The following is a 12,300-nucleotide window of genomic DNA, read 5'->3' as shown; positions in this document are numbered from 1 at the left end:
CATTTCAAAAAAAATCTGAGAATACTACTCTCTACTGTATTCTCTCAACTATTCAGGTTTCTCACCCCCTTACTCAGACTTTGCCTTGTTTTCCGAATTGATTGTGACCCCTGGCTCCTGGACTCCTGGAGGTGGCCCAAGAATAGCCATTCTCTACTGTTGTCACTTCAGGCCTATCGGGCACAGACCCCACTTCTTTGCCAGCTTCCTCAACTTCCTAATGACCTGGAGGAACCATGGCCTGGCCCTCTCTCTCTAGGCACAACGACCAGTGTCACTAGGCCTGCTCTGTATTGCCAGCTGCACTTGCCACCCTCCTTGGCAATCCAGCCAGTGCCTCTTCCTTTCCTCTCAGCAGGCATCCCACCTTCAGTTCATTTGTGTTGCTCCTGCCTGCCTGTCAAACCTCACGGACATCTCCTTATCCTTTCTATTGACACAATACCACCCCCAGCCCCCATGCCCTAGTAACACTGTGTTAAAGGGGAGCACTCCCCACACCCACACTTCCACAGGAAAGTGGTTTCCCACGCAAGGTCTGACCGTGCCCCACCCTTCACTCACTCTGCCCTAGGAGTCCCTGATGAGAAGTGGGAAAGAACAACTGGGCAAGCTCACATTTGCTCCTCCCTTTTCTGCCCTGAGAGTGAGCCAGCCTTTCCCTAAGCTGCTCCACGCTGAATCTTTGCTGGGCAGGCTTCTGTGTGAGAAGCTGCTGTGCCCAGATCTGCCTAGTCTGTGCCTTCAAGCTCTGCTTTTCCTTGTTTTAGACCTTGTTCTCCAACTTAGCCATTACCATTTAAAAGTGATATTTTGGCCTTCAGAATTATTCTTTTGAATTTTCTCAAACTATCTCAAACCCATGTGGGAAAGAGAGGCGCTGTTTATTGGCACCCCCTCCTTGGGTAACCCCCAGAACCTGACTATTTTTGGTTCCCATAACAACCAGGGTCTCTCCCTTCTGGCTCTTCCCCATGCAACACCATCCTAATGCTTATTATTTTCCTTTGCCTGGATTGGTGTTGTGCATTTCATCCATGTTCTCGTACAGAATTCTGGCAGAAACCCCATGAGCAAACTCTACTTAACAAATGAAGAAACGGAGTCACTGACAGGTAAAGTAACTTGTCCAACATGACCAGCTGGTCACAGCCAGACCTGAGACTCAGGTATTACTTCCTTAGCCTGGAAACTCCTACTCCCTATTCAGGGCTCAGCTCAAATGCCATCTCCTTCACAGAACCTTCCTGACTTCCCGAAACAGGCATCTGTGTCTGCTCTGTGCTCTCCACACGCACTACTTCACAGTTACTTTACTGATTGTATTTTTTTTTTTTTTAAATAAGACTGTCTCCTCTGCTGACAGCCAGGGAACATGGCTTTTCATAGATCCTCGGGACCTGACCCAATTTTCACAATAATACTACTATCTAGACATCCATCATTCATTCATTCATTCACTCGCTTAGTCTACAATTTTATTAAGCACCGTTAATATCCTAGTCAGTGTCAAAGGTGAGAAGAATCTGTTTTCAGACATTCACAGTCAATAGAGAGGCAGAGGTCAAGACCAAGGGTTAAAGCACAGGGTGGAAATCACCATAATAAAGAAGTGATGCAGTGCAGTTGCATGAAAGAAGGAAGTGAGCTTGTACCTTCTCATTTAAAGGTTCCAATTTGTTAAAAAGTACTTGCTTGCCGGGCTGGCATGGTTCAGTGGTTGAGTGTGACCTATGAACCAGGAGGTCACGGCTCTATTTCCAGGCAGGGCACATGCCCAGGTTGCAGGCTCCATCCCCAGTGTGGGGTGTGCAGGAGGCAGCCGATCAATGATTCTCTCTCATCATTGATGTTTCTAGCTCTCTCTCTCTCTCCATTCCTCTCTCTGAAAAAAAAAAAAAAAAGTACTCGCTCAAGTTTGCCAGCTCGTAAACAATGGAGCCAACATTGGAGCGTAGTTCCTGACCTTAGAGCCTACGATCTTCCCAGTGGCCCTCACAGCCTCGTCTTGGCCCTCAGCCATGGGGGCCAGGCAGAGAAGGAGGCCCATGGGAACAAGGACCTAACCTGCTCTATGTGCAATGTCAGCCCAGAGAACCTGAGGTCTCTTACAGCTTTACAATTTTCACAGTGTAGAGGTGGGTTCTCTGAGCAGGTAGAAAGACTACTGTTCAGAGTTTTGTGCCTACACCAGGATTGGCTGGCACCTTGACAGAACAACTTGAACAAGACCTGTGCTCTCAGGTGACAGCAACATATGTATTTAGATGAATTGAAATTCCTTTAAATTGGAGTTGGCAACGTCAGATCACCTTTTTTTTTGGTAAAGATCCTCACCTCAAACCTCATAAGCTTTTTAAGTGCTGTGTGATCTAAATCCCATTTAATTTTATATGTTGTGTCTTCAGTCCTCAGTGAATAAGGATGAATTACCATTTTCCTCACAACAACCCTCCACATACTTGCTGTTTAGCAGAGTGTGGTGTCCAGGCCTGAGAGCACAACTTCTTCAAACTTTTCCTGAGAGAGTTGACAATTTATAATAACTAATAACATAAAGTGACTCAGAAAAAGTGTCCTAATAAGGGATGGAGTGGAAAAGGCAAAAGCAAGAGAAGGATCATGTTGCTGGCCTCCTCGGGTGTGAGAAGCACCGAAGAAGCCAATTTTCTAGGTGGGGAACTTTCGCTTCCATCCAAGAAAGGGCAGGTCCTCAAAAACAGGGATACTGCCAAGAAGCTATCCTTCAGTTTTCCTTAGTCCAAAGAGAACTAAAGAAAGAGAATGTCATGAAAACCACTCACATTAATGGGGAGACAGCCCCTTGGTCAGATTCTGGCTAACGGAGTCTCAGCAAAAGAAAGTTCATTAGCGCAGCCGGCATGGCTCAGTGGTTGAGCCAGAGAAGGTCACGGTTCAATACCCGGATTCTGGGTCAGGGCACATACTTGCGTTGCAGGCTCGATCCCCACAGTGGAGAGTGTGCAGGACGCAACCGATCAGTGATTCTCTCTCATCATTGATCTCTCTCTCTCTCTCTCTCTCTCTCTCTCTCTCTCGCTCGCTCCTTTCCTCTCTGAAATCAATTTAAAAAATATGTATTTTTTTAAAAAGAAAGTTCATTTAATTTTTCTCACATCATGAGCAGAGGAAGATGCTCCTTTTCAAGTTGGACAATGAATCCGATTGGGTGCCTTCTTTTTTAGCCCTATGTAGAGGTGAATTCACCATGAGTGCCTGCTGCTAACCCATGATGAGGTGCCTGAAGTAAACAGGGTGGAATTCCTGGTGGTCATGAGGCCAGCGAGGTGGAGCAGTGGACGTGGGTCAGACGACGCGGAGGGAGGGCTTCTCCATGTCCAGGTCTGGTAACTCGGACCCCAGGAGCAGCCATCTCCTCCCAAGCTCAGCATGGAAGCTGTAGTTCCAGGTCACAGTTTAGATGATCACAGAGGAATACATACTTTACCCTCCTGCTACCCTTGGTGAATTATGAGATCACGGGGTTGCCATCCTCATGGCCTTCCCTGGAGTCCCCATCACTGAGTAGCTCCACTAATCCTGAGTTGGAGATGCTGATTTCAATGCAACCCAGGGCCCGGAGGACAGGTGAGACCGCAGGAACTCATGCCCCCGGGGTAGGAGCAGGTCTGAGAAGAGGCCTGCATTTTATTTTCAATCTAGTCAGCTCAATTCAATGAACCTTTAGGAAGAGCTAAGAGCAATGTTATTACCGGTCGGAGGAACAGAGGCCCCAGATCTCCAGGTCCCCTGTTTGTCTTGTCTTAATATGGGGCTTTGTCAATATCAGTGCCAGCCATCAGCCCAGGGCGGCCGGGCTGGTTCTTCCAGTTCAGGTTGTACCCCTAAAGTGGCACAGTCCATGTGGCCAGAGGAGCGGCTGCCCTTCCGGTCCTCTCCCACTTTCCCTGAGTCGCCCCTGGAAGTGGACTGGAAGTGCAGCTTTGTCAAGTCCCGCCACAGGCACGCTCACACTGCCATGTTGGTGACTCTCACGAAAGTGTCTCCCCAGGGTAGCCAGTTCTTCTAAGTGATTGGGCTGCACCTGGATTAACACCGTTCCTGTTACATCCACCTACCCATAAACCCTCAGCTGCGACTATAGTGTGAGTTGGCAGCAAGCCAGCTGTACCACGCTTGTTTCCTCTTCAGTGCCATGTGGCTGTGGGTTTGGGCAGAAGGGACAGCAGTTGTGTTAGCTATGTTCCTTCCTCATCGCTGCTTCTAGGGGCTGCTGCACCCACCTTTGCCGCACCCACCTTTGAACTTGAAGTTGGAAGATCTGTGAGGTTCCTGGTTTATCCTCAACCCATCTCCAGGTAGCATCTCTTTAGAATAAAGGAACCAGGAACCATGTGCCAGGGGTCACCATCAGGCCAGTCCCAAGTGCAAGTCCTCTCAAAGCGAACTCTCCAAACTGATTACCATTACTTCTCCCTGTCCCTCAACCCTCTCATACAAATCTCCCCATTCTACAGAATCCATAATAGTATACCACCCGCCCTCTTTATTCCTGCTTAAATGGCTGTCTCTGTTAACACCATGGTCCACCCCTGGAATGATCACGTGAGATTTCATAAAAAAGAAAAAGTGGATTCTCATCAGGAAACCTTAGGATTCCACTGGTCTGATGGAAAGAGGGACAGAGTGAGAACCAGAAATCAGGGTCTGTCAATGCACATGCCCAAAGTAATGACAACGAAGTTACTCTCTGTAGTGACACAGGGATGGATCCAAATGTAACAAGTGAGCTGTGCTGTCGTCTTGACATCATCACTAGGGGTTAGCCTGGATCCTACCAGAAACAGATGCTGAGATGAGATTAAACACGCAAGGACTTTTATCAGAGAAAATACCTATGTGAGTGACAATGGGACAGGAAGTGAGAAGGATTGGGAGAACCTGTGAAGAAGCTCAATAATGCCTTTGTTGAACAAGTGCACGAGTGAATAAAGTACAGTTTGGAAAGGGAAAGAGACAAATTTGGGTACCAATGCAGAGTTGCTATGGGGTTACAGGCAGGGTAGCTATTCAGCTGGTGTCCATGCTGGGACTATACCAGGTCTCTACTCCTGACATCTGTTCTGATTGGTCAGGCCTATTCTGATTGGTTGATGCCTGTGCTGTAATGATGATTAAATATTTTAAAAATCACTCCCCATTACACAGATTGTCACAGTGCCTGGAATTTTTGATGATGGTTTCACAAATAGAAAAACACTTATTTCTGATGGCCACTCCACAGAAACATAGGGCCACCATTCATACTAACAGTTCTTATGGATCTCTGGTGGTGTGCAGGAAAGAGGGGGGCTGACAAAGCCCACTTGTTCTGTGAATTTGATGGAGGGAGGTTTACCAAATTGATGGTTTGTCCATTTGGAGCTGCTGATGAGCTGCTGCTTTTTGTTTTACCCTTCCTAGAAAAGAATTCATATCACTCGTTTTCCATGTCTCCATTGAAAACACACCAACAACTAACGCTGGTGCACTCCTTATTTGTTCTCTCATCCCAAGCAGAGTACGTACTCCTTAAACTGGAGAATGAGAAAAAAGTGAACGGGGGCCAAATGAAAAGTGACCTTTTGCCAAAGTCCTTAATCTCACAAAATGCTTGAAGTCAAAGGGATGTTTGGGAAGACTGCTGAAATGTCTACGCTTAAAAGCCAAGTGGACAAGAAGTGGAACTGGCAGAGGCCGTGCGGATGTGGGAGTGTGGAGGCAGGGAGGAGCAGAGAAAGTGACCCAGGAACTCACAGAGGTCGTACTGAGGCCCCTGAATTCCCATGGGCAGGGGTATGGGGTTCCAGGCCAAGTGTAACTAGATCTCCAAAGGGTGTGCAAGGGGGCATTCCTGATATCTGTAATGTTCTTAGGCTAGTTAGATTTGTTTGTTTGTTTGTTTCTTTCTTTTTGTTAATCCTCACCAGAGGATATTTTCTCCATTGATTTTTACCCAGCGTGCAAGGGAGGGAGGGAGGGAGAGAAGAGAGGAAGTGAGAGAGAGAGAGAGGGAGAGAGAGAGAGAAACACTGATGTGAGAGAAACACATTGTTTGGTTGCCTCCTGCATGCACCCCAACCAGGGCAGGATTAAACCTGCAACCCTGCCCTTGACTGGGACTCGAACCTGTGACCCTTTGGTGTGAGGCCGACACTCTAACCACTGAGCAACACGGGCCAGAGCTGGATTTGTTTATTTCTTGCAACCAAAAGAGTGAATTATAAACATCAGTCCAAAGTCAGAGACAGACTAATTTGTCTTTTATGTAACACACTGGAAGGTAAATTCTCCAAGATTAAGAGTTTTTCCTCATGTCTGGGAAAAACTCTTAATCTTTTCTGGAGCTGAACCTCTTGGGTGGGGATGGCAGGTCACAGGTCACTTCTTTCAAGGAAAGAATGGTAGTAATGCACAAAACTGGAAAAGCTGATGCTATAGAGAAGTACAGAATTCTAGGGGAAGTGACATGGTATATTATGCACATTTAAATTCCCTTCCATATTAATGAAGGGGTTAATTTCCTGACATAGAGCACATGCTCTTTCAGAGTTCTCGTCATTGCTTCTCTTCTCCTGCGTGATAATGGCTCCATCCATCCCGTCAAACACACACTCTCACTGGAACCAAGGATTGTACTATCCCTGTGCTCACTTTTGGGAAAAACCTCTTTAGTAAGCTCTTTCTAATGACCTGATTGGACAACGGCACCTGTTTCCTGTTCAGACGGACACATTGGCCAACAGCACACAGGGCTCTCTTCTTTCCTCTGTGTCCAGGGCCTGCAGGAAAGAAGAGCTAAAAATACCTGCCTCTTCGTGTGCCAGGCAAAGGTGGAAATGAGATTAGGGCTGGACAGCAGAAAACTCAAGGAATTCAGCCTGAAGATAGCCTGCCTCAGGAATGATCAAACTTGTGAAAACTAGGAAGAAGGAAGTGCAAAAACTAAAGTCAAACCAATAATAACCAAATTAGAGAGAAAAAGGAGAATTAAGGATATTCATTATCATACCACGTGAGGAAAATGGCACTTCCCGCTCACTCCGTCAAAACTGTGCATCTCAACTGGTTTAACAATGACATCCCTGTAGCCAAATCCTTGACGATTCTCAGTCCTAATCTACTGCTGTCCCCTTAGCACCGGACTCCAGCCACAATGGCTGCCTTACTTTTTCTTTCTTTCTTTATTAAAAAAAATAAATTTTATTGATTTTACAGAGAGGAAGGGAGAAGGGTAGAGAGTTAGAAACATCGATCAACTGCCTCCTTCACACCCCCTACTGGGCATGTGCCCGTAACCAAGGTACATGCCCTTGACTGGAATTGAACCTGGGACCCTTCAGTTCGCAGGCCGATGCTCCATCCTCTGAGCCAAACCGGTCAGGGCTGCCTTACTTTTTCTTGCACACACCAGGCATACCTCCACCATATGATTTGGTATTGCCTGTTCCTTTTGCCTGGAATACTTTTCCTCCAGATGTCCACATGGCCAGCTCCATTCCTCCTTTAATCTTAATTCAAATGTCTTCTTCCCAATGGGGCCTATCATGACCACCCTATTTATAATCTCAAGCTCCCAGTCCTACACATCTCACTATACTCCCCCCCGCCCCCCACACACAGCATTTAGCACTTCTAACATACTATTAATTACTTACTTGTTATGTGCATTATTGATTGTCTCCTCTAATAGAATTTTTGAGGTTAGGATCTTATTTTATATACTAATGCTGAAAATAGAGTATCAGACAGAGTAGGTGCTCAATCAATATTTGCTGAATATATAAATAGCAGGGACTTTCAGACACAAAATTTACCTAAATGCCAATGTGATGAAATAAAAGAGGGAAAAGAGACAGATGTAAAAGTAAAAATGTCTGAAGGAAAATGTTAACATCAGCAAAGATGGAATTTAAGTTTAAAATGATTAAACAGGATAAAAAAGAACAGTTTGTCATAATAGACACTTTTTATAATTTTCCAAAATTCATAAAAGACATCTAACTATGGATCCATTCTTGGTTCTCAAACCTTCTGCTGACAGAATACCAGATAGAATAAATTCCTACCTCTCCATCCCACAAAAAACAATATACTCTTAGACACATCATCTTTAAAATGTCAAAAATGAAAAAGAAAATGATGAAGGAAGACAGATGAAAGAAGGCACATTATGATCAGAGGAACAACAGTAGATGACAGCAGACTTCTCATAAGAAGCCATAATAGCCAAACAACTATGGAGGAACATCTTTAAAGTACTAAAAGGTATAGAAACCATCAACCCAGAATTCTAAACCCAGAGAAAAGTTCTCTTAAATATAAAGGGAATTAAGACATTTTTAGATTAAAAAAAAAAGACTGAGAGCATTTATTGACCAACAGACCTGGACAACAAGAAATCTCAAAGGAATTTCTTCAGGTAGAAGGTGTCTGATATGAGACAGAAACTTGGATTTACAAAAAATAACAAAGAGCTCTGGAAATGGCAAAAATGAATGGTCTGTTGCACTCAGTACACTTAACACCATTTTGGGAGCAGGCCTCTAATCCAATCTGATTACACAGGCCACCTTGTCTTTCCTGAATTGCTCTGAAGGAAGCTAGAATGGTTATTTATATACTACCTGGTGTAGAAGGCAAGTTAGTGAAGGAAGAATGAGGTTGGGACCAAGCTTATTAAGGGCAAAGAACTTTTAATTTTGTGTGGTCATGTGTAAAAAATAAGCAATGAAGATAAGAAAAATTCAAGGAAGTAAGATGAGCATTGAAAATCTAAAGAAAAGAAAAGCCAAGGAAGTACTGCATTTCAAATGTTATCACTTTGTTTAAAATGTAATTAAAAATCATACCAGAATAATGTTTTAACCCACAAGCCAGCCTCAAAAATACCAAAAAATGTATATTAATCCAATATATCTCTTTGGACCACATTGGGCAATTCTATAGAAAGACAGAAATCAGGACAGATGAAGTGGCTAATTTTTTTCAAACTGATATAACAATTAATTACATAGTATTCATATATGCTAATTTCTATTCTAAATACTTTGTGAGTATTAAATAATTTAATATTCACATGGTAAGTCAAGATTTGAAGGCAGACATGTTTCCTCTGAAGTCTTTGGTTTAACTTCTGTGGCATGCTGCTCCCCAACACAATAATGAACAAAACCCTACGTTCCTGATATAAAGACTTTATTATGTTTCATGGGTCTACAGAATATTTATGAAGACTGATCATATTACTGGCTGCAAAGAAAACTTCAGCAAATTCAAAGGGTAAGATTTTATAGGTTAAATGATTTGATCCTAATTTAATAAATAAAAAGAATTATTAAAAGATGACCTCAAAAGTGACTACTTAAAAATGAAGTAATACTTAGAGAAAATATTTGGCTCAAAGAAGAAATCAAAAGGGAAATTAATGACCATCTCAAAGGCTATCAAAAGGAGAACTTTATAATGTATTATATGACTGTGAAAATTGTCAGAAAAACTTTACAGCTAAAATGCCTTCCTTGTGAGAAGATGAGAAACTAAATCCACTACCTAAAAAATTATAAAAAGAACAATAGTGATTAGTAAAGATAACTTTAAAAGTATAAATTAATAAAGTAGAAAGAAAAGTAAGTAGTAAAATATATAAGTAGATTTAACATCTTATTATATTAAAATCTATACATTTGATAAACACGTTTGATTTTAAAAAAAGGAGAAAATGATTATAAAAGTTTAGGAAACAGAAATAACAGACATTAAAATGGCTAAAGGTATTAAAAAAGATATAATATGAAACATTATGGCAACAAATTTGAAAACTGGAAAAAACATTGATAAAGAGGAAGAAAAATGACCTGCTTCTTAAGATGATATGATTGTAAACCTAGAAAACCTAAAGCAATTTAGTAAAAATCTCCAAGGTTTAAGAAAAATCTCCTAGAATTGGTACAGTAAATGGATTAAAAAATATGCAAAAAAAGCAAAAAATCATTAGCTTTTTTTCTACTTTCGCAATAAAATAGGAATGAAAAAAACAAAGAATAGAAATGAAAAAAAAATTCACTTAAAATAGTGAAAAAGAAACCCCTATGAAATACTTAGAAATAAATATAACACAAAAAAAGGCGGTGGCGGTGGTGGTGGGGCGGGCGGAATAAACAACTAAGTCCTTCTAAAATATATAAAAGGAGAAATGAAGGTATGGAAAGACAAGCCATATTCTTGGATGAGAAGACTTAATGCCATAAAAATACTAAATTCCCCCAAATTGTGTGCATTTTACTAACACTCATAAGGTGGATATTTCTGGTTTGTTTTTGACATTCGGATAAAGTGATCTCAAAGTTTCTAGAGAAACATAAATACCAAAGAAAAGGCAAATAATTTTGGAAAAATAGAGAGGGAGCAGGGGACTTCCCCACCAGTTATTAGAACCCTCTTTAAAGCCAATATATTCAAATCAGGATCCTGTTGAATCCCAATGTTATTGCACATCCAGGGATATAGTACAAATATATACACAAAAAATATAAAAGGTTAAAGTATAGTAAAGCTCTTGCCAGAAAATCCAGTGGATTATATATACTATATGGTGCAGGAAAATTTTTCTTACCAAAACTGAGAAGTCAAAATCTCTGAGAGAAAGGACAGATATATTTAATGGTAAAATTATAATTTTTAAGGCAGAAATATTATAAAAGTACTAGAGGCCCGGTGCACAAATTTGTGCACTAGTGGGGTCCCTCAGCCTGGTCTGTGGGATTAGGCCAAAACCAGCTCTCTGATATCCCCCAAGGGGTCCTGGATTGCAAGAGGGTGCAGACCAGGCTGAGGGACCCCACTGGTACACAATTGGGGCCGGGGAGGGAAGTGGGAGATTGGCCAGCTGGGGAGGTACCACAGGAGGGCTCCAGGGTATGTCCTGTCCATATTGCTCAGTACCGATCAGCCAGACCCCAACAGCAAGCTAACCTACCGTCAGAGCGTCCGCCCCCTGGTGGTCAGTGCATGTCATAGTGAGTGGTTGAGCAGCCTTAGCATATCATTAGCATATTACACTTTGATTGGTTGAATGACCAACCGGACGACCAAACACTTAGCATATTAGGCTTTTATTATATAGGAATAGAGGCCTGATGCATGAAATTCTTGCAAGAGTAGGCCTTCCTTCCCCCAGCTGCCAGCACCAGCTTCCCTCTGGCACCCAGGACCTGGGCTTCCCTCTGGCCACCAGCAGGTACCCAGGATCCGGGCTTCCCTCACAGCCCCAGCTTCATCTGGAAGGTCGTCTGGTCTAATTAGCATATTACACTTTTATTATAGACTAGAGGCCTGGTGCACAAAATTCATGTACGGGAAGAGTTCCTAGGCCTGGCCGGTGATCAGGGCAGAACGTGGGGTGACCGGCGGGGTGATTGGGGGGCCCCCCGCTAGCACCCGCCTTGGCTGGCCTGGGGCCTGTGGGCTGGGGGAAGCTCCTGCATTGAGCATCTGACCCCTGGTGGTCAGTGCACATCATAGCAATCAGTCGTTCCACCAGTCGTTCCACTGTTCAGTTGATTTGCATATTAGGCTTTTATTATGTAGGACAATAGACCATGGTAGACTTTAAGAAACATATATAATCAAGATAATATAGTTTCTATAATATACAGAGATATACTATAATTCGACAAGGGAAGTAAGAACAAACCAATAGGAAAGAGGGCAAAGGATATGAATGGACAATATGCAGAAAAACAAATCCAAATGACCAAGATACATGAAAACATCCTAAAATTCTCCAGAAGTGAGGAAAATGCAAATTAAACAAATGAGATATTTTATACCTATCCGATTGCCTAACATTTAAACAATCCGTAACACATTGCTGGCAGGGCTGTTGAAAGGGAGTACTTCCATGTAGCATGGCGGGATTGGAAATGCTACAGCCTCTTGGGGAAGCAGTATGGCAATAGCTATTAAAATTTAAAAATACATACATGTTTCAGGCCAGCAATCCTTTTCCTGAGAACCTCTCCAATGGAAATAAGTCATCAAAACGTAAGGATTTATATAGAGGTATTATTTTTTTTTTTGGAGGGAGGGCATTTGCAAATGTGAAAGCTACAATGTGTTTCCAGTAATGGGGGAATGGCCCAATAAACTATGGCATATCCAGATGGCGGAACAAGACAGCCTTTAAGAAGAATGAATCATAGTTGTGCTGGTTGACAGAGAAATTCAGAATGTATTATTGACTGAGTAAAGCACAAGGCAGAAAAAAGATGTGTAATA

Source organism: Cnephaeus nilssonii (genome assembly GCF_951640355.1).
Source record: "Cnephaeus nilssonii genome assembly, chromosome: 1".
NCBI lineage: Eukaryota > Metazoa > Chordata > Mammalia > Chiroptera > Vespertilionidae > Cnephaeus > Cnephaeus nilssonii.
The sequence above is the reverse complement of the archived record's forward strand: the minus strand, read 5'-3'. Positions refer to the sequence as shown.